Here is a 22,823-nt window from a genome sequence, read left to right as displayed (position 1 = left end):
GCAAAGTTCCTTGTTTGGGGTGAAAATGTAATAATAATAATAAAAAAAAAAAAAATGGTCTAGGAGACTTGCATACTGGCCGTCAGTATTGGGCGTACGGGTGGGTTTGTGAACAATCTGAGTGGGATTGTATGCAAGGGAGAAATCGTGACAGAACCTCCCCTCTTGTTTTAGTGGGCTAACCATTCCACATTGTGAACATTAAAGTCTCCACAGACGTGAATATTAGCCGAAGGATGAGCAGACAGGATGTGGTAAGTTTTCTCAGATATGCTTTTAAAGATAGTAACTCCGCCATATTTTTATGTGATTTTGCACACAAAGCTTCTTGATAAATAACGCAATGAAGTTTTATTATTTTATCAACGCTTATATGGTTTTGGAGCAAGAAAACCCTTTTTCTCTCCAAATATTGCTGGTGCTCCATCTGTGATTACTCCAGAGAGCTTTGATAAATCCAGATTCATTTCAGTAATCCATTTAAAAATATCTTTTCCAGTGCTAGTGTCTTTCATAGGAATCAATTTCACAAGTTCTTCCACAATATCAAATGTTGGTGTTCCACCCGCCACTCCCCACAAACATTGCAAGTTTACAAGCATCCTTCATATCTGTGGTTCCATCGATAGCAATGGAATAATCCTCTACTTGGTGTGCCTATATTTAGATCGCGTCCAGTGTAAGATGGTGGGACAGACAAAATTCACTCATGGGCCACATTTGGCCCACGAGCTGGAGGATTGCCGAACTGTTTTAAAGTGTCGATAATGTAAATATGATATTGATCTCGCATTTTAAGGCAGTGGTCGTGAAAACAATGAATTTTATATTGTAAAGAAGACTAAATTACCAGCAGTTCCAAGAATTTCTGAAATAAATTTCTCTACATCAAAATGGCAATTGTGCCCTGTTTGGGGTGAAAATGTAAAAATAAAAAATAAAATCTTTCTAGATCCACAGTGGTTCATCAAATAAACTTTTTTAGTGGACATCACGACCAACAAACAACAAGATAATTCTCACTTTCAAGATCCACATTGGGTTGTCAAGTTAGCTTTTTCAATGGGCATCACGACCCACATGAACATTCTGAATCTTGAGCTTCAAGGAGAGAAAAAGGTTGTATTTGAAATGTTTGGTCACATTATTGCTTTTGAGAGAAAGCTTCGACTGTGGGAATCACAGCTTCAAAAAGGAAACTCTCATTTCCCAATGTCTCCAAAATCACAAGAGAGATATAATACCAGAGATTTTTATGAGTTTTATTAAAGATCTGAGAAACGAGTTTTCCTCTCATTTTGCTGACTCCCAGAAATATAGAATTCTGTTTGAGTTATTTGGTACTCCTTACGAAACAGATGTGGAGCAAGTGGCAGAATATCAGTTGAAGTTAATTGACTTCCTGTACAACAAATCTTTGAAATCAAAATTTCATTTTGAATCCACTACGGAGTTCTACAAGAAATATATATATTGCCAAGCGAAAAATATAAAAACATCATGGCTAATAAGAAACTGATGACGTCATTATTTGTCGGAGGAGTTTGGTAGAGTTCTCAAAGAGCAAAGTCTTGCCTGGGCTCCTGGGAAAATGGTAGGATCCTTCTACCGCTCCGGAAGATATCTCACTACTGATGCAAGTCTCTATCTCTATAAAAGCCAAGTACGTCCAAAGATGGAGTACTGCTGACACATCTGGGCTGGAGCTTCAAAAAACAGCCTATCCTGCCTTGACAAAGTACAAAATAGACTTCGTGGCTTAGTAGGGGATGCTCTCTTCTCTTCCCTGCAACCTCTCTCCCACAAAAGAGACGTTGCGAGCCTATCTTGTTTTTTTCCATAGCAAGTGCTTGTCCGAGCTCCAATCCTTGGTCCCTCCTCGCCAATCCTTCATGATAAACATCCGTTTAGCTAAAACCACTGTCAGTAATTCCCCCCACTCTTTATCTGTGCCTAAATCAAAACGTAGATTCCATGAACATAGCTTTTTCTGAGAAGTGCACACCTGTGGAATTCTCTTCCGTTTGCCTGTTTCCCACCTGACTACAACTTCGATGTCTTCAAGTCAAACATAAACAAATTCCTGATAAACCGCCCCCTTTAAGTAAGACACTTTATCAAATCTCCAATACCAACAATTACTACGATATTATCCCATTGGTTATTGTACACAAAATGACCCTTATCCCAGAGTGGCTTATGTGCCTTGATAAGTTGTGATCCACATGTAAAAAAAAAAAAAAAAAAAAAAAGAAAAAATCATTGACCCTTAGCTGCTAAATTTCTGGCTGAAAACTGATCAAAGATTTTCCCAAATCTCAGTACCCTGTATATCAAATTTTGAGTCTGTAGACTTAAAATTAACAGCGTTATTGCATAGGGAAATGCACACACAAACACGTTCATTTTATAGATATAATAGATTGAATTCTTGCTTTCTTTAAACTCCCAGAAAATTTATTTACATATTTAATACCATGGTTCTCCTCCATGACACTGCAGCCATAGCTGTTTGGCCATCTTCCATGACTCTACATAGCTGTTTGACCCTCACTCTCCAAAAGGTTGCCAACCCCTGGTGTATATGGATTCTCCTGTCGATTTCGACCTATGAGATTCACACAGCAATACTCTTATCTGAAATCCACACAGAGGATTTGTTAAAAGCTTGTCTAGAACGATCCACACTTTTTAGAACAGCTGCTTATATCACTCAGTTCAACTGAAAGTCAAAGACATAGCAAATGGTAAAGTTCAGGTCTCATATCGAAGTTTTCTTTCTCGTAGATGTATGTCTTAATGCAGACTGAGGGTGCATCTCTCCCAGTATTTTTTAACGCACCACAGATACAAACATAGAAATTTGACATCCTGGCACAGTACATACAGCGCCTAGTATTCCCCAAATTGTCACTACTCTAGTACTGGGCAGGCTCATCGTTGCGTAACTACAGTGATCTATTGATGTGTCGATGTAATTATGCCATATGTATGTGTGTATATATGAATGAATGTATATATATGTGCATGACGATACATTTTTTACTGACCAGAGTGCCCCTTTTTGGGGAGCTGATTTCCCCTAATATTAAAAACCGAGCTCATGTCTAACTCTGGCCTTGTAAGGAGGCAAGTTATATACATATATATGTGTGTGTGTGTGTGTGTGTGTGTGTGTGTGTGTGTGTGTGTGTGTGTAAATTTGTATAAAAATCCAAAATCTAGCAGTCCAAAAGAAGACTAAGTTTTCCAGCATTTAGCTACATTAATATTGAAGGAGTGCGATTTTGCTGCTTTTCGGATCAGTCTGAAGTATGCACATTGAAAGAACAAGTGCTATAAGTTGATCAGAACATGTTCCATTAAAGTACTTGTTAAACAGGCACAAGGATGCAACATTTCGTTAGTGGGACAGGGCTTGAAACTTGGCTGAAAGTGCAAAAGATTTGAGACTATTTTGGCATTGTCTAAGAGTCAAAGACTAATGGTAGCGGCACTAGCCCAGATGTGGCAACAATATTCCATGGGAAAACTGTCACTTTGTAAATCTATAGAATACTCTCTATTCTGATTAATTTTCGAACTCAGTAAAGGAAGCCCCACCTTCTTTGCAGAAACCTTACCAATGTCCTCAATGCAGTTGTTCTAATTCGTTGTTGCCTGTGAATAATAAACCAGTGTTTGAATGATGAATTCTCAACTAGGGTGTTATTTATCATAGCAATCGGTGGTTGAGAAGGTTTTTTTGTAGTTGTTAAAAGAAAGAAGCTCAGTCTTAGTTGTATCAAATGTTGCCATCAACTTACGGACCCATTCTTCTACCAACTGAATGAATATCATATTGTTTAGATGTATGGTTATCGAGGAGAAATTGGATTTTTCTCATTTAAAAAGGATCTGAATATATTATCAGATTATGAGAAGCCCTTCATGCCACTTTATCAAAGGTTTTGGATATGTCAACGGCTACAGGCCTAGATTCTCCTGCTTTATCCAGTATGTACATTTGGAGATTACAGTAGAAAGGGTTTGATCAAATCCATATTGTCTGATTCTACCAGATCAGACTGTCTGAAGATATTGGCTTTCTGAGGTGAAATGCACCCAACATTGATGATTTTTGTTTTTCAACTTCAAAACTTTATGTTCTGCAGAACCAAACACAAAAACAACCCATCTTTTCCAAATTTTTCGTTCTACCAATTTCCTCTATTCTCTTTCTACCCCCCCCCGACTTCCTGAATGGTTTCCCAATTTAAAATGCACAAAACATTAATAATGTAACCTTTTTCCCTCTTCTACACAAAACTCATTCATGTTCTGCAGAGCAGGGAACAAAAACGATAAAATTCACTATAAAACAACTAAACAAAATACTACAAACTAGCGATTGAGGTTGCAAAAGCTTGAAGAATAACCATCTTTTTCAAAATAACTCGATGCAACATGAATACTATTTTCAAAATAACTCGATGCAACATCAATACTATTTTCAAAATAACTCGATGCAACATCAATACTATTTTCAAAATAACTCGATGCAACATCAATACTATTTTCAAAATAACTCGATGCAACATCAATACTATTTTCAAAATAACTCGATGCAACATCAATACTATTTTCAAAATAACTCGATGCAACATCAATACTATTTTCAAAATAACTCGATGCAACATCAATACTATTTTCAAAATAACTCGATGCAACATCAATACTATTTTCAAAATAACTCGATGCAACATCAATACTATTTTCAAAATAACTCGATGCAACATCAATACTATTTTCAAAATAACTCGATGCAACATCAATACTATTTTCAAAATAACTCGATGCAACATCAATACTATTTTCAAAATAACTCGATGCAACATCAATACTATTTTCAAAATAACCCGATGCAACATCAATACTATTTTCAAAATAACTCGATGCAACATCAATACTATTTTCAAAATAACCCGATGCAACATCAATACTATTTTCAAAATAACCCGATGCAACATCAATACTATTTTCAAAATAACCCGATGCAACATCAATACTATTTTCAAAATAACCCGATGCAACATCAATACTATTTTCAAAATAACTCGATGCAACATCAATACTATTTTCAAAATAACTCGATGCAACATCAATACTATTTTCAAAATAACTCGATGCAACATCAATACTATTTTCAAAATAACCCGATGCAACATCAATACTATTTTCAAAATAACTCGATGCAACATCAATACTATTTTCAAAATAACCCGATGCAACATCAATACTATTTTCAAAATAACCCGATGCAACATCAATACTATTTTCAAAATAACCCGATGCAACATCAATACTATTTTCAAAATAACCCGATGCAACATCAATACTATTTTCAAAATAACTCGATGCAACATCAATACTATTTTCAAAATAACTCGATGCAACATCAATACTATTTTCAAAATAACTCGATGCAACATCAATACTATTTTCAAAATAACTCGATGCAACATCAATACTATTTTCAAAATAACTCGATGCAACATCAATACTATTTTCAAAATAACTCGATGCAACATCAATACTATTTTCAAAATAACTCGATGCAACATCAATACTATTTTCAAAATAACTCGATGCAACATCAATACTATTTTCAAAATAACTCGATGCAACATCAATACTATTTTCAAAATAACTCGATGCAACATCAATACTATTTTCAAAATAACCCGATGCAACATCAATACTATTTTCAAAATAACTCGATGCAACATCAATACTATTTTCAAAATAACTCGATGCAACATCAATACTATTTTCAAAATAACTCGATGCAACATCAATACTATTTTCAAAATAACTCGATGCAACATCAATACTATTTTCAAAATAACTGGATTCGCCATCAAAAATCTGAAAAGAGTGGGTATGCGGTAAAACAACCAAACCAAACACTAAAGAAGTTTAGCATTTACAAGACGGTGGACTAGTGCTTGTTTAGTTTAAGATTCAAAGATTTTAGTGGATGAACTTTCCAGAAATCGTAAGTTCCTAATTTCTGATAAATCTCCTGGTTATTTCACTCTCACAATTCTTTCTAACTTTCTATAAACTTTTATATATTTGTACTTATGGTGGGCAAAGAAGTAGAATGTATGCTGTCTTTGTATAATGGAGTGTGCTAGAATGTCTTTGCATAATGGAGTGTGCTAGAATATCTTTGCATAATGGAGTGTGCTAGAATATCTTTGCATAATGGAGTGTGCTAGAATATCTTTGCATAATGGAGTGTGCTAGAATATCTTTGCATAATGGAGTGTGCTAGAATATCTTTGCATAATGGAGTGTGCTAGAATATCTTTGCATAATGGAGTGTGCTAGAATATCTTTGCATAATGGAGTGTGCTAGAATATCTTTGCATAATGGAGTGTGCTAGAATATCTTTGCATAATGGAGTGTGCTAGAATATCTTTGCATAATGGAGTGTGCTAGAATATCTTTGCATAATGGAGTGTGCTAGAATATCTTTGCATAATGGAGTGTGCTAGAATATCTTTGCATAATGGAGTGTGCTAGAATATCTTTGCATAATGGAGTGTGCTAGAATATCTTTGCATAATGGAGTGTGCTAGAATATCTTTGCATAATGGAGTGTGCTAGAATATCTTTGCATAATGGAGTGTGCTAGAATATCTTTGCATAATGGAGTGTGCTAGAATATCTTTGCATAATGGAGTGTGCTAGAATATCTTTGCATAATGGAGTGTGCTAGAATGTCTTTGCATAATGGAGTGTGCTAGAATGTCTTTGCATAATGGAGTGTGCTAGAATGTCTTTGCATAATGGAGTGTGCTAGAATGTCTTTGCATAATGGAGTGTGCTAGAATGTCTTTGCATAATGGAGTGTGCTAGAATGTCTTTGCATAATGGAGTGTGCTAGAATGTCTTTGCATAATGGAGTGTGCTAGAATGTCTTTGCATAATGGAGTGTGCTAGAATGTCTTTGCATAATGGAGTGTGCCAGAATGTCTTTGCATAATGGAGTGTGCCAGAATGTCTTTGCATAATGGAGTGTGCCAGAATGTCTTTGCATAATGGAGTGTGCCAGAATGTCTTTGCATAATGGAGTGTGCCAGAATGTCTTTCTATAATGGAGTCGTCTGCAATCATGTCTTTCTATAATGGAGTCTGCAATCATGTCTTTGTATAATGGAGTCTGCAATCATGTCTTTGTATAATGGAGTGTGCTATCATGTCTTTGTATAATGGAGTCTGCTATCATGTCTTTGTATAATGGAGTCTGCTATCATGTCTTTGTATAATGGAGTCTGCTATCATGCCTATGTATAATGGAGTCTGCAATCATGCCTTTGTATAATGGAGTCTGCAATCATGCCTTTCTATAATGGAGTCTGCAATCATGCCTTTCTATAATGGAGTCTGCTATCATGCCTTTCTATAATGGAGTCTGCAATCATGTCTTTGTATAATGGAGTCTGCTTTCATGCCTTTGTATAATAGAGTCTGCTTTCATGCCTTTGTATAATGGAGTCTGCTATCATGTCTTTGTATAATGGAGTCTCCAATCATGCATTTCTGTAATTGAGTCTGCAATCATGCCTTTCTATAATGGAGTCTGCAATCATGCCTTTGTATAATGGAGTCTGCTATCATGCCTTTGTATAATGGAGTCTGCTATCATGTCTTTGTATAATGGAGTCTGCTATCATGTCTTTGTATAATGGAGTCTGCAATCATGTCTTTGTATAATGGAGTCTGCAATCATGTCTTTGTATAATGGAGTCTGCAATCATGTCTTTCTATAATGGAGTCTGCAATCATGTCTTTGTATAATGGAGTCTGCAATCATGTCTTTGTATAATGGAGTCTGCAATCATGTCTTTGTATAATGGAGTCTGCAATCATGTCTTTGTATAATGGAGTCTGCAATCATGTCTTTGTATAATGGAGTCTGCAATCATGTCTTTGTATAATGGAGTCTGCAATCATGTCTTTGTATAATGGAGTCTGCAATCATGTCTTTGTATAATGGAGTCTGCAATCATGTCTTTGTATAATGGAGTCTGCAATCATGTCTTTCTATAATGGAGTCTGCAATCATGTCTTTCTATAATGGAGTCTGCAATCATGTCTTTCTATAATGGAGTCTGCAATCATGTCTTTCTATAATGGAGTCTGCAATCATGTCTTTCTATAATGGAGTCTGCAATCATGTCTTTCTATAATGGAGTCTGCAATCATGTCTTTCTATAATGGAGTCTGCAATCATGTCTTTCTATAATGGAGTCTGCAATCATGTCTTTCTATAATGGAGTCTGCAATCATGTCTTTCTATAATGGAGTCTGCAATCATGTCTTTCTATAATGGAGTCTGCAATCATGTCTTTCTATAATGGAGTCTGCAATCATGTCTTTCTATAATGGAGTCTGCAATCATGTCTTTCTATAATGGAGTCGTCTTTAATGTCTTTCTATAATGGAGTCGTCTATCATGTCTTTCTATAATGGAGTCTGCAATCATGTCTTTCTATAATGGAGTCTGCAATCATGTCTTTCTATAATGGAGTCTGCAATCATGTCTTTCTATAATGGAGTCTGCAATCATGTCTTTGTATAATTGAGTCGTCTATCATGTCTTTCTATAATGGAGTCGTCTTCCATGTCTTTCTATAATGGAGTCGTCTTTCATGTCTTTCTATAATGGAGTCTGCTATCATGTCTTTCTATAATGGAGTCTGCAATCATGTCTTTCTATAATGGAGTCGTCTATCATGTCTTTCTATAATGGAGTCGTCTATCATGTCTTTCTATAATGGAGTCTGCTATCATGTCTTTCTATAATGGAGTCGTCTTTCATGTCTTTCTATAATGGAGTCTGCAATCATGTCTTTCTATAATGGAGTCTGCTATCATGTCTTTCTATAATGGAGTCGTCTATCATGTCTTTCTATAATGGAGTCTGCAATCATGTCTTTCTATAATGGAGTCTGCTAAACATGTCTTTCTATAATGGAGTCTGCTATCATGTCTTTCTATAATGGAGTCGTCTTTCATGTCTTTCTATAATGGAGTCTGCTATCATGTCTTTCTATAATGGAGTCTGCTATCATGTCTTTCTATAATGGAGTCGTCTTTCATGTCTTTCTATAATGGAGTCTGCAATCATGTCTTTCTATAATGGAGTCGTCTTTCATGTCTTTCTATAATGGAGTCGTCTATCATGTCTTTCTATAATGGAGTCGTCTATCATGTCTTTCTATAATGGAGTCGTCTATCATGTCTTTCTATAATGGAGTCGTCTATCATGTCTTTCTATAATGGAGTCTGCAATCATGTCTTTCTATAATGGAGTCTGCAATCATGTCTTTCTATAATGGAGTCTGCAATCATGTCTTTCTATAATGGAGTCTGCAATCATGTCTTTCTATAATGGAGTCGTCTATCATGTCTTTCTATAATGGAGTCGTCTATCATGTCTTTCTATAATGGAGTCTGCTATCATGTCTTTCTATAATGGAGTCGTCTATCATGTCTTTCTATAATGGAGTCTGCTATCATGTCTTTCTATAATGGAGTCTGCTATCATGTCTTTCTATAATGGAGTCTGCTATCATGTCTTTCTATAATGGAGTCGTCTTTCATGTCTTTCTATAATGGAGTCGTCTTTCATGTCTTTCTATAATGGAGTCGTCTTTCATGTCTTTCTATAATGGAGTCGTCTATCATGTCTTTCTATAATGGAGTCTGCAATCATGTCTTTCTATAATGGAGTCTGCAATCATGTCTTTCTATAATGGAGTCGTCTATCATGTCTTTCTATAATGGAGTCGTCTATCATGTCTTTCTATAATGGAGTCTGCTATCATGTCTTTCTATAATGGAGTCGTCTATCATGTCTTTCTATAATGGAGTCTGCAATCATGTCTTTCTATAATGGAGTCTGCAATCATGTCTTTCTATAATGGAGTCTGCTATCATGTCTTTGTATAATGGAGTCTGCTATCATGTCTTTCTATAATGGAGTCGTCTATCATGTCTTTCTATAATGGAGTCGTCTATCATGTCTTTCTATAATGGAGTCGTCTTTCATGTCTTTCTATAATGGAGTCGTCTATCATGTCTTTCTATAATGGAGTCGTCTTTCATGTCTTTCTATAATGGAGTCGTCTTTCATGTCTTTCTATAATGGAGTCGTCTTTCATGTCTTTCTATAATGGAGTCGTCTTTCATGTCTTTCTATAATGGAGTCTGCTCTCATGTCTTTCTATAATGGAGTCGTCTATCATGTCTTTCTATAATGGAGTCTGCTATCATGTCTTTTTATAATGGAGTCTGCTATCATGTCTTTCTATAATGGAGTCGTCTTTCATGTCTTTCTATAATGGAGTCGTCTATCATGTCTTTCTATAATGGAGTCTGCTATCATGTCTTTCTATAATGGAGTCGTCTATCATGTCTTTCTATAATGGAGTCTGCTATCATGTCTTTCTATAATGGAGTCGTCTTTCATGTCTTTCTATAATGGAGTCGTCTATCATGTCTTTCTATAATGGAGTCTGCAATCATGTCTTTCTATAATGGAGTCTGCTATCATGTCTTTCTATAATGGAGTCGTCTATCATGTCTTTCTATAATGGAGTCGTCTTTCATGTCTTTCTATAATGGAGTCGTCTTTCATGTCTTTCTATAATGGAGTCGTCTTTCATGTCTTTCTATAATGGAGTCGTCTATCATGTCTTTCTATAATGGAGTCGTCTATCATGTCTTTCTATAATGGAGTCTGCAATCATGTCTTTCTATAATGGAGTCTGCTATCATGTCTTTCTATAATGGAGTCGTCTATCATGTCTTTCTATAATGGAGTCGTCTATCATGTCTTTCTATAATGGAGTCTGCAATCATGTCTTTCTATAATGGAGTCGTCTTTCATGTCTTTCTATAATGGAGTCGTCTTTCATGTCTTTCTATAATGGAGTCGTCTTTCATGTCTTTCTATAATGGAGTCTGCAATCATGTCTTTCTATAATGGAGTCTGCAATCATGTCTTTCTATAATGGAGTCTGCAATCATGTCTTTCTATAATGGAGTCGTCTTTCATGTCTTTCTATAATGGAGTCGTCTATCATGTCTTTCTATAATGGAGTCTGCTATCATGTCTTTCTATAATGGAGTCGTCTATCATGTCTTTCTATAATGGAGTCGTCTTTCATGTCTTTCTATAATGGAGTCGTCTATCATGTCTTTCTATAATGGAGTCTGCTATCATGTCTTTCTATAATGGAGTCGTCTATCATGTCTTTCTATAATGGAGTCGTCTTTCATGTCTTTCTATAATGGAGTCGTCTATCATGTCTTTCTATAATGGAGTCGTCTTTCATGTCTTTCTATAATGGAGTCGTCTATCATGTCTTTCTATAATGGAGTCGTCTTTCATGTCTTTCTATAATGGAGTCGTCTTTCATGTCTTTCTATAATGGAGTCGTCTATCATGTCTTTCTATAATGGAGTCTGCAATCATGTCTTTCTATAATGGAGTCGTCTATCATGTCTTTCTATAATGGAGTCTGCTATCATGTCTTTCTATAATGGAGTCGTCTATCATGTCTTTCTATAATGGAGTCGTCTATCATGTCTTTCTATAATGGAGTCGTCTATCATGTCTTTCTATAATGGAGTCTGCTATCATGTCTTTCTATAATGGAGTCTGCAATCATGTCTTTCTATAATGGAGTCTGCAATCATGTCTTTCTATAATGGAGTCGTCTTTCATGTCTTTCTATAATGGAGTCGTCTTTCATGTCTTTCTATAATGGAGTCTGCAATCATGTCTTTCTATAATGGAGTCTGCAATCATGTCTTTCTATAATGGAGTCTGCTATCATGTCTTTCTATAATGGAGTCGTCTATCATGTCTTTCTATAATGGAGTCGTCTATCATGTCTTTCTATAATGGAGTCTGCTATCATGTCTTTCTATAATGGAGTCGTCTATCATGTCTTTCTATAATGGAGTCGTCTTTCATGTCTTTCTATAATGGAGTCGTCTATCATGTCTTTCTACAATGGAGTCTGCTATCATGTCTTTCTATAATGGAGTCGTCTATCATGTCTTTCTATAATGGAGTCGTCTATCATGTCTTTCTATAATGGAGTCTGCTATCATGTCTTTCTATAATGGAGTCTGCAATCATGTCTTTCTATAATGGAGTCGTCTATCATGTCTTTCTATAATGGAGTCGTCTTTCATGTCTTTCTATAATGGAGTCGTCTATCATGTCTTTCTATAATGGAGTCGTCTATCATGTCTTTCTATAATGGAGTCGTCTTTCATGTCTTTCTATAATGGAGTCGTCTTTCATGTCTTTCTATAATGGAGTCGTCTTTCATGTCTTTCTATAATGGAGTCTGCTATCATGTCTTTCTATAATGGAGTCGTCTATCATGTCTTTCTATAATGGAGTCTGCTATCATGTCTTTCTATAATGGAGTCTGCTATCATGTCTTTCTATAATGGAGTCGTCTTTCATGTCTTTCTATAAAGGAGTCGTCTTTCATGTCTTTCTATAATGGAGTCTGCAATCATGTCTTTCTATAATGGAGTCTGCAATCATGTCTTTCTATAATGGAGTCTGCAATCATGTCTTTCTATAATGGAGTCTGCTATCATGTCTTTCTATAATGGAGTCGTCTATCATGTCTTTCTATAATGGAGTCGTCTATCATGTCTTTCTATAATGGAGTCGTCTATCATGTCTTTCTATAATGGAGTCGTCTATCATGTCTTTCTATAATGGAGTCGTCTATCATGTCTTTCTATAATGGAGTCGTCTATCATGTCTTTCTATAATGGAGTCGTCTATCATGTCTTTCTATAATGGAGTCTGCAATCATGTCTTTCTATAATGGAGTCTGCTATCATGTCTTTCTATAATGGAGTCGTCTATCATGTCTTTCTATAATGGAGTCGTCTATCATGTCTTTCTATAATGGAGTCTGCTATCATGTCTTTCTATAATGGAGTCTGCAATCATGTCTTTCTATAATGGAGTCTGCTATCATGTCTTTCTATAATGGAGTCTGCTATCATGTCTTTCTATAATCGAGTCGTCTTTCATGTCTTTCTATAATGGAGTCGTCTATCATGTCTTTCTATAATGGAGTCGTCTATCATGTCTTTCTATAATGGAGTCGTCTATCATGTCTTTCTATAATGGAGTCTGCAATCATGTCTTTCTATAATGGAGTCTGCTATCATGTCTTTCTATAATGGAGTCTGCTATCATGTCTTTCTATAATCGAGTCGTCTTTCATGTCTTTCTATAATGGAGTCGTCTATCATGTCTTTCTATAATGGAGTCTGCAATCATGTCTTTCTATAATGGAGTCTGCAATCATGTCTTTCTATAATGGAGTCTGCTATCATGTCTTTCTATAATGGAGTCTGCTATCATGTCTTTCTATAATGGAGTCTGCTATCATGTCTTTCTATAATGGAGTCGTCTATCATGTCTTTCTATAATGGAGTCGTCTATCATGTCTTTCTATAATGGAGTCTGCAATCATGTCTTTCTATAATGGAGTCTGCAATCATGTCTTTCTATAATGGAGTCGTCTATCATGTCTTTCTATAATGGAGTCGTCTTTCATGTCTTTCTATAATGGAGTCGTCTATCATGTCTTTCTATAATGGAGTCGTCTATCATGTCTTTCTATAATGGAGTCGTCTTTCATGTCTTTCTATAATGGAGTCTGCTATCATGTCTTTCTATAATGGAGTCTGCTATCATGTCTTTCTATAATGGAGTCTGCTATCATGTCTTTCTATAATCGAGTCGTCTTTCATGTCTTTCTATAATGGAGTCGTCTATCATGTCTTTCTATAATGGAGTCGTCTATCATGTCTTTCTATAATGGAGTCGTCTATCATGTCTTTCTATAATGGAGTCTGCAATCATGTCTTTCTATAATGGAGTCTGCTATCATGTCTTTCTATAATGGAGTCTGCTATCATGTCTTTCTATAATCGAGTCGTCTTTCATGTCTTTCTATAATCGAGTCGTCTATCATGTCTTTCTATAATGGAGTCGTCTATCATGTCTTTCTATAATGGAGTCTGCAATCATGTCTTTCTATAATGGAGTCGTCTTTCATGTCTTTCTATAAAGGAGTCGTCTTTCATGTCTTTCTATAATGGAGTCTGCAATCATGTCTTTCTATAATGGAGTCGTCTATCATGTCTTTCTATAATGGAGTCGTCTATCATGTCTTTCTATAATGGAGTCTGCTATCATGTCTTTCTATAATGGAGTCTGCAATCATGTCTTTCTATAATGGAGTCGTCTATCATGTCTTTCTATAATGGAGTCGTCTTTCATGTCTTTCTATAATGGAGTCGTCTATCATGTCTTTCTATAATGGAGTCGTCTATCATGTCTTTCTATAATGGAGTCGTCTCTCATGTCTTTCTATAATGGAGTCGTCTTTCATGTCTTTCTATAATGGAGTCGTCTTTCATGTCTTTCTATAATGGAGTCGTCTTTCATGTCTTTCTATAATGGAGTCGTCTATCATGTCTTTCTATAATGGAGTCTGCTATCATGTCTTTCTATAATGGAGTCTGCTATCATGTCTTTCTATAATGGAGTCTGCTATCATGTCTTTCTATAATGGAGTCGTCTTTCATGTCTTTCTATAATGGAGTCGTCTTTCATGTCTTTCTATAATGGAGTCTGCAATCATGTCTTTCTATAATGGAGTCTGCAATCATGTCTTTCTATAATGGAGTCTGCTATCATGTCTTTCTATAATGGAGTCGTCTATCATGTCTTTCTATAATGGAGTCGTCTTTCATGTCTTTCTATAATGGAGTCGTCTATCATGTCTTTCTATAATGGAGTCGTCTATCATGTCTTTCTATAATGGAGTCGTCTTTCATGTCTTTCTATAATGGAGTCGTCTTTCATGTCTTTCTATAATGGAGTCGTCTTTCATGTCTTTCTATAATGGAGTCGTCTATCATGTCTTTCTATAATGGAGTCTGCTATCATGTCTTTCTATAATGGAGTCTGCTATCATGTCTTTCTATAATGGAGTCGTCTTTCATGTCTTTCTATAAAGGAGTCGTCTTTCATGTCTTTCTATAATGGAGTCTGCAATCATGTCTTTCTATAATGGAGTCTGCAATCATGTCTTTCTATAATGGAGTCTGCTATCATGTCTTTCTATAATGGAGTCGTCTATCATGTCTTTCTATAATGGAGTCGTCTTTCATGTCTTTCTATAATGGAGTCGTCTATCATGTCTTTCTATAATGGAGTCGTCTATCATGTCTTTCTATAATGGAGTCGTCTATCATGTCTTTCTATAATGGAGTCGTCTTTCATGTCTTTCTATAATGGAGTCGTCTTTCATGTCTTTCTATAATGGAGTCGTCTTTCATGTCTTTCTATAATGGAGTCGTCTTTCATGTCTTTCTATAATGGAGTCTGCTCTCATGTCTTTCTATAATGGAGTCGTCTATCATGTCTTTCTATAATGGAGTCTGCTATCATGTCTTTCTATAATGGAGTCTGCTATCATGTCTTTCTATAATGGAGTCGTCTTTCATGTCTTTCTATAATGGAGTCGTCTATCATGTCTTTCTATAATGGAGTCTGCTATCATGTCTTTCTATAATGGAGTCGTCTATCATGTCTTTCTATAATGGAGTCGTCTATCATGTCTTTCTATAATGGAGTCTGCTATCATGTCTTTCTATAATGGAGTCGTCTTTCATGTCTTTCTATAATGGAGTCGTCTTTCATGTCTTTCTATAATGGAGTCGTCTATCATGTCTTTCTATAATGGAGTCTGCAATCATGTCTTTCTATAATGGAGTCTGCTATCATGTCTTTCTATAATGGAGTCGTCTATCATGTCTTTCTATAATGGAGTCGTCTTTCATGTCTTTCTATAATGGAGTCGTCTTTCATGTCTTTCTATAATGGAGTCGTCTTTCATGTCTTTCTATAATGGAGTCGTCTTTCATGTCTTTCTATAATGGAGTCGTCTATCATGTCTTTCTATAATGGAGTCGTCTATCATGTCTTTCTATAATGGAGTCGTCTATCATGTCTTTCTATAATGGAGTCTGCAATCATGTCTTTCTATAATGGAGTCTGCTATCATGTCTTTCTATAATGGAGTCGTCTATCATGTCTTTCTATAATGGAGTCGTCTATCATGTCTTTCTATAATGGAGTCTGCAATCATGTCTTTCTATAATGGAGTCTGCTATCATGTCTTTGTATAATGGAGTCTGCAATCATGTCTTTCTATAATGGAGTCGTCTTTCATGTCTTTCTATAATGGAGTCTGCAATCATGTCTTTCTATAATGGAGTCTGCAATCATGTCTTTCTATAATGGAGTCTGCAATCATGTCTTTCTATAATGGAGTCTGCAATCATGTCTTTCTATAATGGAGTCTGCTATCATGTCTTTCTATAATGGAGTCTGCAATCATGTCTTTCTATAATGGAGTCTGCTATCATGTCTTTCTATAATGGAGTCTGCTATCATGTCTTTCTATAATGGAGTCTGCAATCATGTCTTTCTATAATGGAGTCGTCTTTCATGTCTTTCTATAATGGAGTCGTCTTTCATGTCTTTCTATAATGGAGTCTGCAATCATGTCTTTCTATAATGGAGTCGTCTTTCATGTCTTTCTATAATGGAGTCGTCTTTCATGTCTTTCTATAATGGAGTCTGCAATCATGTCTTTGTATAATGGAGTCTGCAATCATGTCTTTGTATAATGGAGTCTGCAATCATGTCTTTCTATAATGGAGTCGTCTTTCATGTCTTTCTATAATGGAGTCTGCAATCATGTCTTTCTATAATGGAGTCGTCTTTCATGTCTTTCTATAATGGAGTCGTCTTTCATGTCTTTCTATAATTGAGTCTGCAATCATGTCTTTGTATAATGGAGTCTGCAATCATGTCTTTCTATAATGGAGTCTGCTATCATGTCTTTCTATAATGGAGTCGTCTTTCATGTCTTTCTATAATGGAGTCTGCAATCATGTCTTTCTATAATGGAGTCGTCTTTCATGTCTTTCTATAATGGAGTCTGCTATCATGTCTTTCTATAATGGAGTCTGCTATCATGTCTTTCTATAATGGAGTCTGCAATCATGTCTTTCTATAATGGAGTCGTCTTTCATGTCTTTCTATAATGGAGTCTGCAATCATGTCTTTCTATAATGGAGTCGTCTTTCATGTCTTTCTATAATGGAGTCTGCAATCATGTCTTTCTATAATGGAGTCTGCAATCATGTCTTTCTATAATGGAGTCTGCAATCATGTCTTTCTATAATGGAGTCGTCTTTCATGTCTTTCTATAATGGAGTCTGCAATCATGTCTTTCTATAATGGAGTCGTCTTTCATGTCTTTCTATAATGGAGTCTGCAATCATGTCTTTCTATAATGGAGTCGTCTTTCATGTCTTTCTATAATGGAGTCGTCTTTCATGTCTTTCTATAATGGAGTCGTCTGCAATCATGTCTTTCTATAATGGAGTCGTCTTTCATGTCTTTCTATAATGGAGTCTGCAATCATGTCTTTCTATAATGGAGTCTGCAATCATGTCTTTCTATAATGGAGTCGTCTTTCATGTCTTTGTATAATGGAGTCTGCAATCATGTCTTTCTATAATGGAGTCTGCAATCATGTCTTTCTATAATGGAGTCTGCAATCATGTCTTTCTATAATGGAGTCGTCTTTCATGTCTTTCTATAATGGAGTCGTCTTTCATGTCTTTCTATAATGGAGTCGTCTTTCATGTCTTTCTATAATGGAGTCTGCAATCATGTCTTTCTATAATGGAGTCTGCTATCATGTCTTTCTATAATGGAGTCTGCTATCATGTCTTTCTATAATGGAGTCTGCTATCATGTCTTTCTATAATGGAGTCGTCTTTCATGTCTTTCTATAATGGAGTCGTCTTTCATGTCTTTCTATAATGGAGTCGTCTTTCATGTCTTTCTATAATGGAGTCTGCTATCATGTCTTTCTATAATGGAGTCTGCAATCATGTCTTTCTATAATGGAGTCGTCTTTCATGTCTTTCTATAATGGAGTCGTCTTTCATGTCTTTCTATAATGGAGTCGTCTTTCATGTCTTTCTATAATGGAGTCTGCAATCATGTCTTTCTATAATGGAGTCGTCTTTCATGTCTTTCTATAATGGAGTCGTCTTTCATGTCTTTCTATAATGGAGGCTGCTATCATGTCTTTCTATAATGGAGTCTGCTATCATGTCTTTCTATAATGGAGTCTGCTATCATGTCTTTCTATAATGGAGTCGTCTTTCATGTCTTTCTATAATGGAGTCGTCTTTCATGTCTTTCTATAATGGAGTCGTCTTTCATGTCTTTCTATAATGGAGTCGTCTTTCATGTCTTTCTATAATGGAGTCTGCAATCATGTCTTTCTATAATGGAGTCGTCTTTCATGTCTTTCTATAATGGAGTCGTCTTTCATGTCTTTCTATAATGGAGTCTGCTATCATGTCTTTCTATAATGGAGTCGTCTTTCATGTCTTTCTATAATGGAGTCTGCTATCATGTCTTTCTATAATGGAGTCGTCTTTCATGTCTTTCTATAATGGAGTCGTCTTTCATGTCTTTCTATAATGGAGTCGTCTTTCATGTCTTTCTATAATGGAGTCTGCAATCATGTCTTTCTATAATGGAGTCGTCTTTCATGTCTTTCTATAATGGAGTCGTCTTTCATGTCTTTCTATAATGGAGTCTGCAATCATGTCTTTCTATAATGGAGTCTGCAATCATGTCTTTCTATAATGGAGTCTGCAATCATGTCTTTCTATAATGGAGTCTGCTATCATGTCTTTCTATAATGGAGTCGTCTTTCATGTCTTTCTATAATGGAGTCTGCTATCATGTCTTTCTATAATGGAGTCGTCTTTCATGTCTTTCTATAATGGAGTCTGCTATCATGTCTTTCTATAATGGAGTCGTCTTTCATGTCTTTCTATAATGGAGTCGTCTTTCATGTCTTTCTATAATGGAGTCGTCTTTCATGTCTTTCTATAATGGAGTCTGCTATACTGTCTTTCTATAATGGAGTTTGCTATCATGTCTTTCTATAATGGAGTCGTCTTTCATGTCTTTCTATAATGGAGTCGTCTTTCATGTCTTTCTATAATGGAGTCTGCTATCATGTCTTTCTATAATGGAGTCTGCTATCATGTCTTTCTATAATGGAGTCTGCTATCATGTCTTTCTATAATGGAGTCGTCTTTCATGTCTTTCTATAATGGAGTCGTCTTTCATGTCTTTCTATAATGGAGTCGTCTTTCATGTCTTTCTATAATGGAGTCTGCTATCATGTCTTTCTATAATGGAGTCTGCTATCATGTCTTTCTATAATGGAGTCTGCTATCATGTCTTTCTATAATGGAGTCGTCTTTCATGTCTTTCTATAATGGAGTCGTCTTTCATGTCTTTCTATAATGGAGTCGTCTATCATGTCTTTCTATAATGGAGTCGTCTTTCATGTCTTTCTATAATGGAGTCTGCTATCATGTCTTTCTATAATGGAGTCTGCTATCATGTCTTTCTATAATGGAGTCGTCTTTCATGTCTTTCTATAATGGAGTCTGCTATCATGTCTTTCTATAATGGAGTCGTCTTTCATGTCTTTCTATAATGGAGTCTGCTATCATGTCTTTCTATAATGGAGTCTGCTATCATGTCTTTCTATAATGGAGTCGTCTTTCATGTCTTTCTATAATGGAGTCTGCTATCATGTCTTTCTATAATGGAGTCTGCTATCATGTCTTTCTATAATGGAGTCGTCTTTCATGTCTTTCTATAATGGAGTCTGCTATCATGTCTTTCTATAATGGAGTCGTCTTTCATGTCTTTCTATAATGGAGTCGTCTTTCATGTCTTTCTATAATGGAGTCTGCTATCATGTCTTTCTATAATGGAGTCTGCAATCATGTCTTTCTATAATGGAGTCGTCTTTCATGTCTTTCTATAATGGAGTCGTCTTTCATGTCTTTCTATAATGGAGTCGTCTTTCATGTCTTTCTATAATGGAGTCTGCTATCATGTCTTTCTATAATGGAGTCTGCAATCATGTCTTTCTATAATGGGGTCTGCTATCATGTCTTTCTATAATGGAGTCTTCAATCATGTCTTTCTATAATGGAGTCTGCTATCATGTCTTTCTATAATGGAGTCTGCTATCATGTCTTTCTATAATGGGGTCTGCTATCATGTCTTTCTATAATGGAGTCTGCTATCATGTCTTTCTATAATGGAGTCGTCTTTCATGTCTTTCTATAATGGAGTCTGCAATCATGTCTTTCTATAATGGAGTCTGCAATCATGTCTTTCTATAATGGAGTCGTCTTTCATGTCTTTCTATAATGGAGTCGTCTGCAATCATGTCTTTCTATAATGGAGTCTGCAATCATGTCTTTCTATAATGGAGTCGTCTATCATGTCTTTCTATAATGGAGTCTGCAATCATGTCTTTCTATAATGGAGTCGTCTTTCATGTCTTTCTATAATGGAGTCGTCTTTCATGTCTTTCTATAATGGAGTCGTCTTTCATGTCTTTCTATAATGGAGTCGTCTTTCATGTCTTTCTATAATGGAGTCGTCTTTCATGTCTTTCTATAATGGAGTCTGCAATCATGTCTTTCTATAATGGAGTCTGCAATCATGTCTTTCTATAATGGAGTCTGCAATCATGTCTTTCTATAATGGAGTCGTCTTTCATGTCTTTCTATAATGGAGTCTGCAATCATGTCTTTCTATAATGGAGTCGTCTTTCATGTCTTTCTATAATGGAGTCTGCAATCATGTCTTTCTATAATGGAGTCTGCTATCATGTCTTTCTATAATGGAGTCGTCTTTCATGTCTTTCTATAATGGAGTCGTCTTTCATGTCTTTCTATAATGGAGTCTGCAATCATGTCTTTCTATAATGGAGTCTGCAATCATGTCTTTCTATAATGGAGTCTGCTATCATGTCTTTCTATAATGGAGTCGTCTATCATGTCTTTCTATAATGGAGTCTGCAATCATGTCTTTCTATAATGGAGTCGTCTTTCATGTCTTTCTATAATGGAGTCGTCTTTCATGTCTTTCTATAATGGAGTCGTCTTTCATGTCTTTCTATAATGGAGTCTGCAATCATGTCTTTCTATAATGGAGTCTGCAATCATGTCTTTCTATAATGGAGTCTGCAATCATGTCTTTCTATAATGGAGTCTGCAATCATGTCTTTCTATAATGGAGTCTGCTATCATGTCTTTCTATAATGGAGTCTGCTATCATGTCTTTCTATAATGGAGTCTGCTATCATGTCTTTCTATAATGGAGTCGTCTTTCATGTCTTTCTATAATGGAGTCGTCTTTCATGTCTTTCTATAATGGAGTCTGCTATCATGTCTTTCTATAATGGAGTCTGCAATCATGTCTTTCTATAATGGAGTCGTCTTTCATGTCTTTCTATAATGGAGTCGTCTTTCATGTCTTTCTATAATGGAGTCTGCAATCATGTCTTTGTATAATGGAGTCTGCAATCATGTCTTTCTATAATGGAGTCTGCAATCATGTCTTTCTATAATGGAGTCGTCTTTCATGTCTTTCTATAATGGAGTCTGCAATCATGTCTTTCTATAATGGAGTCTGCTATCATGTCTTTCTATAATGGAGTCGTCTTTCATGTCTTTCTATAATGGAGTCTGCAATCATGTCTTTCTATAATGGAGTCTGCAATCATGCCTTTCTATAATGGAGTCGTCTTTCATGTCTTTCTATAATGGAGTCGTCTTTCATGTCTTTCTATAATGGAGTCTGCAATCATGTCTTTCTATAATGGAGTCGTCTATCATGTCTTTCTATAATGGAGTCGTCTTTCATGTCTTTCTATAATGGAGTCTGCTATCATGTCTTTCTATAATGGAGTCTGCTATCATGTCTTTCTATAATGGAGTCTGCTATCATGTCTTTCTATAATGGAGTCGTCTTTCATGTCTTTCTATAATGGAGTCTGCTATCATGTCTTTCTATAATGGAGTCTGCTATCATGTCTTTCTATAATGGAGTCTGCTATCATGTCTTTCTATAATGGAGTCGTCTTTCATGTCTTTCTATAATGGAGTCTGCTATCATGTCTTTCTATAATTGAGTCGTCTTTCATGTCTTTCTATAATGGAGTCTGCTATCATGTCTTTCTATAATGGAGTCGTCTTTCATGTCTTTCTATAATGGAGTCGTCTTTCATGTCTTTCTATAATGGAGTCTGCTATCATGTCTTTCTATAATGGAGTCGTCTTTCATGTCTTTCTATAATGGAGTCGTCTTTCATGTCTTTCTATAATGGAGTCTGCAATCATGTCTTTCTATAATGGAGTCGTCTTTCATGTCTTTCTATAATGGAGTCTGCAATCATGTCTTTCTATAATGGAGTAAGCAATCATGCCTTTCTATAATGGAGTCGTCTTTCATGTCTTTCTATAATGGAGTCTGCAATCATGTCTTTCTATAATGGAGTCGTCTATCATGTCTTTCTATAATGGAGTCGTCTATCATGTCTTTCTATAATGGAGTCGTCTATCATGTCTTTCTATAATGGAGTCGTCTTTCATGTCTTTCTATAATGGAGTCTGCAATCATGTCTTTCTATAATGGAGTCTGCTATCATGTCTTTCTATAATGGAGTCGTCTTTCATGTCTTTCTATAATGGAGTCGTCTTTCATGTCTTTCTATAATGGAGTCGTCTTTCA

The sequence above is a fragment of the Euprymna scolopes genome, chromosome 34, assembly GCF_053919585.1.
Source record: "Euprymna scolopes isolate OS-2025 chromosome 34, ASM5391958v1, whole genome shotgun sequence".
Classification (NCBI taxonomy): Eukaryota; Metazoa; Mollusca; class Cephalopoda; order Sepiida; family Sepiolidae; genus Euprymna; species Euprymna scolopes.
Note: the sequence above shows the minus strand (reverse complement) of the source record.